Below are 5090 nucleotides of genomic sequence, written 5' to 3'. Positions count from 1 at the left end.
GTGCTGCATATATAACACTCTCAGGTGAAAGAGGGACAAGGGCCACCAGATAGACCACTGTCTGAAAACAAGGCTCCCATGTACTGTAGGTACCCTGAAATGAGTGGCTGAACTATGTGGTGTCACCCTGAAATGAAGAATGAGTCAAATTAATTGCTGCTGAAGAATGAGTCAAATCAATTTTTCTTTAAGAGCTTCTCTGTGCCTGGCCTGTGTAATTAAAACACACTGTGGAAATCAGCACATGAAACGGAAATAAGGAAAGCTGGAAAGGGGAGTGAGTGGGCTGCTCTGTATCCTTGGTTCTGAAATAAACAGCTGAAGTGAGAACTTCTCGATTTTTCAACTACATTCACAGATCTCATGGCATTTGAGAGTCACATATGAAAGGCTGGCAAAGCAGTGTGACCTTTGGATTTAGACAAAGATCTAATCTTGATAATATGCTGTTTTTCTTCATAATCATTCACAAAGCCAACTATGTGAAATGCAGAATGTCTCATCCATGTACCCTGGTGGTTTATTTAGGTGAAATCTATCTAATTATTGATTTAAAAAACACGGCACCTGCCATTTATAAACACAAATGAAGTAAAAAAATGAGTATTTTTATTCATTTTGGGATATTTTTAACTTCTATGTCCAATTAAAAAATTGTTAAGAGTAAGAATAAATGTAGAAACACAGTAGAGATAGATTTAAATAAATTCAAGGTCATTAAACATCTCAGTCATTTTCAAATAGTGAACTTGGAGCTTGTTAATCTTGGGTGACAGATCATTTCAAGGATAAGATTCATTTTTGTCCTCTTCAAAATAAATGAAATTAAAACTTCAGGGTATTATTAAGAAGGTAAAATGTCTTTTCAAAAGTAATATTAGTGTATTATTTATAGAGGAACACCAATGATTTCAACTATCCATTAAAAGTATTGACAGGTAGTCAATGTTGGGGGCCACTAAAAGCTATTAAACTGAAAAGACATTAAAGATCATTCAGTATATTTTTCATGTTTGGAAATAGGTCAAGTCCTTGGCCAGGCTTGTGCTGCTGGTTACTGGGGCAGGATGGAGGGAGGCTTGTGTCTCTAGAACTAAGGCCTCCTCGTTCACAGTCAAATGCTCTCTATATTTCCCCACTGGGTAACCAAAACCCAAAGTAAGTGAAGTCAAGAGCTACTGTGTAGAGGACATGGTTTGTGCAATGTACCATGCCAAGTCCTGGCAGGAGAGAACACAGCAATTTTCTTAAGGAGACTCAGAGCCTTAGCTGGAGACAAGCCTGAAAACCCAAAAATCAATACAAGGCAGAGTCCAGTCAAAGCAGTTCTATGAATGTATCCAGGTTGTTAATGATCTGTCTTGAAAAAGGAGTAACATTTAGAACAGGAAGGGTGGACAACATATTCTGCATATTTTTTCTTTATTTTTATTTTTATTTTTTTTAAGCCACTCATGTGAGAATAGGGCAGCTGAGGGTTCTGAGTTAGGTTCCCTGGTGAGCATGTGTAGAGGAGCTAAACAGGGTCTGAAGCTGATGCTGAGTTCAAATGTCATTGTTGACACATACCCCAGCAAAGGCTGAGGAGTAAAAGGCAATAAAACTCTACAAATGATGTTGTTTTTTCCTGATAGATTTTGCTGCCAAATTAGATCATGTGCGACCACCAGACAGTCAAGGTAAGGGGAGGGTCCTTTGATGCAAAGGAACAACCCAGGGCTGGGTGAGCTACGGACTATGGATGAATAGAGCCTGACTGTCTTCAGAAAACCTGTGTCTAACACAAATAGTTGGGTGAGGACTCGTGATATCATAGAGCATGATAAAAATTAGTTTGTTTATTTAAACATACATTAAATTCACTCACCATAGCCATGGGAAAATGCACTGAAATATCTATTTGCTTCCTGGTGAATTCTCCATGATTAACTAAATGCAAATTTACCTCTAAGTAACTGACCTGAAGTATAGAATTACTCCTGAGATACGAGCCAATTGATTCATTAGATAGAAACCATTAGGTAATGGTTTCTATAGGGAATCTGGCAAAAGGTGATGAATTTGATTTTAAAGACATTCTATCCGCCACAAGCATTATAAAGAAGCTGTTGTTTACTCAAAGTGGATAAAGGAGCTAGATATCAAATCAGAGACTCTCCGTCTGATAGAAGAAAAAGTTGGCTCCGATCTACAGATTGTGGGGACGGGCTCAAAATTCCTTAACAGGACACCCATAGCACAAGAGTTAATAACAAGAATCAACAAATGGGACTTAATTAAACTGAAAAGTTTTTTCTCAGCAAGAGAAACAATAAGAGAGGTAAATAGGGAGCCCACATCATGGGAACAAATTTTTACTCCTCACACTTCAGATAGAGCCCTAATATCCAGAGTATACAAAGAACTCAAAAAATTAGACAATAAGAAAACAAACAACCCAATCAACAAATGGGCCAAGGACATGAACAAACACTTCACAGAGGAGGACATACAATCAATCAACAAGTACATGAAAAAATGCTCACCATCTCTAGCAGTCAAGGAAATGCAAATCAAAACCACCCTAAGATACCACCTCACCCCAGTAAGATTGGCAGCCATGATGAAGTCAAACAACAACGAGTACTGGCGAGGATGTGGGGAAAAGGGTACTCTTGTACACTGCTGGTGGGACTGCAAACGGGTGCAGCCAATTTGGAAAGCAGTATGGAGATTCCTGGGAAAGCTGGGAATGGAACCACCATTTGACCCAGCTATTGCCCTTCTCGGACTATTTCCTGAAAACCTTAAAAGAGCACACTACAGGGATACTGCCACATCGATGTTCATAGCAGCACAATTCACAATCGCTAGACTGTGGAATCAACCCAGATGCCCTTCAATAGATGAATGGATAAAAAAAATGTGGCATTTATACACCATGGAGTATTACGCAGCACTAAAAAAATGACAAAATCACGGAATTTGCAGGGAAATGGATGGCACTAGAGCAGATTATGCTTAGTGAAGCTAGCCAATCCCTAAAAAACAAATACCAAATGTCTTCTTTGATATAATGAGAGCAACTAAGAACAGAACAGGGAGGAAGAGCAGGAAGAAAAGTTTAACATTAAACAGAGACATGAGGCGGGAGGGAAAGGGAGAAAAAAAAGGAAATCACATGGAAATGGAGGGAGACCCTCATTGTTATACAAAATTATATATAAGAGGTTATGAGGGGAATGGGATAACAAACATGGAGGGAAATGAATTACAGTAGATGGGGTAGAGAGAGAAGATGGGAGGGGAGGGGAGGGGGGATAGTAGAGGATAGGAAAGGTAGCAGAATGCAACAGTCACTAATATGGCAGTATGTAAAAATGTGATGTGTAACCGATGTGATTCTGCAATCTGTATTTGGGGTAAAAATGGGAGTTCATAACCCACTTGATTCTAATGTATGAAATATGATTTGTCAAGAGCTTTGTAATGTTGTGAACATCCAATAAATAAAAAAAAATATTGTAAGGTTCTTACACCATACAAGAAGTGGCATAATAGCCCTTGAATATGCATTAGAGATTATAGTATAAACCCTTGCACAATTACTAAAATAACAAGACCATGTTTGAATGTTAAAAATTGAAAAATACATTAATAAATTACTTGCAACTTTTTAAGTTAAAAAAAAAGAAGCTGTTGTTTGTTACAGTTATCAATAAAACTATGTATCAACTTGGAGAAGACTGCTGACTTACTTAAAAATGTTAATAGCAGGAAGGTTTGGAAGCAAGGCATTGAAAAGGAATATTAAATCATTTGGAAATAAGTTAAAAAGAAGAAAGGGATTCCAGATAATCTCTATTTCTTGACACCAGGAATGTTGTCTGTCAGGAGCACATCCTCATAGCCCTCTGTGATCTTCTGAGAGGCATTAAGATGCAGCTTCTTTCCTTTAATTAATTAAGCTGATGCCGAGTTCATACATCATTATTCACACATCCCTCTGCAAAGACTGATGAGTGAATGTGCTTGTGAGAAATCTAGGCTTATAATTTTTGTCAAGAACAAAGGTAACATAGTTATAAACAAAATGTCAGTTATGGACTGAATTCTCCTAGAATTCATATGTTGAAGCCCTAACCCCCAATGTGACCGTATTTGGAGATGAAGTCATTAAAGTAGTAACTCAGGTCAAATCAGGTCATTGGGGTGGGACCCTAATCCAATAGGACTGGAGCCTTATAAGAAGAGGAAGCCATCTTTTCCACTTTGTTTAAACAGAAGGAGGGCTCATGAGTATACAGAATGTAGTCCTCTGTCAGGCAGGAAGAAAAGCCTCACCAGGAACCAACCCTGTGAGCATCTTAACTTTGGGCCTCTGGTCTCCAGAACTATGAGAAAACATGTTTGTTGTTTAAGTAATCCAGTCTGGTAGTTGGTTGAGGCAGCCCAAGTAGACTAATACCATACCCACCCAATATAAGTTACAAAATAAAGCTCAGAGTGTGAAAGTGTGAAAATCTTTGCAATGCTCATTTATAATATTGACAGTTAAATTTTAAAAATTGTGTGAAGTTGAATGAGAATAATCACTTGCTTGGCCAATAATGAAGCTGAATTTGAAGACACACCTGCAAACCCTGGCTCGAATTTAATGGAATCTTTCAGTAAGATGATAGCTTCTTCATTTTTCTTCTGGGACTCACAGATTATGAAGAAGGGGGAAATATCTTTATTAACAGTTTGCTTGAACACTTGGGGAATAGTTTAAAATCTCATTTGTTTTAGCAAAGATTTATTGTGGATTTTCACTCAAAATCAAACAAGCTAGACTTTGTCAAGGAGCTAACAGATTTTCTGCCTCTGAATTTTCAGTAGAGGGAATGTTAAGACTTAAGTAGTTCTGCAGGTAATTCTCTGTTTTTTCTACCTGCATACCTGCAATGCTGCTTGAGCATTTGTTCAGAAGTGCACAAGTTGTTCAAAGGACCTTCAACAAGCACTTTCCAGAGCATGGGAGCCAGTTTTACAATGCTCTGGAGGATGATTTGGACTCTGGTTATATGCCATCCTAGTGCAAGCTGTGCTCCGAGGGGGGCTAAGGCCCC

The sequence above is a fragment of the Spermophilus citellus genome (genome assembly GCF_964194105.1).
Source record: "Spermophilus citellus genome assembly, chromosome: 10".
NCBI lineage: Eukaryota > Metazoa > Chordata > Mammalia > Rodentia > Sciuridae > Spermophilus > Spermophilus citellus.
The sequence above is the reverse complement of the archived record's forward strand: the minus strand, read 5'-3'. Positions refer to the sequence as shown.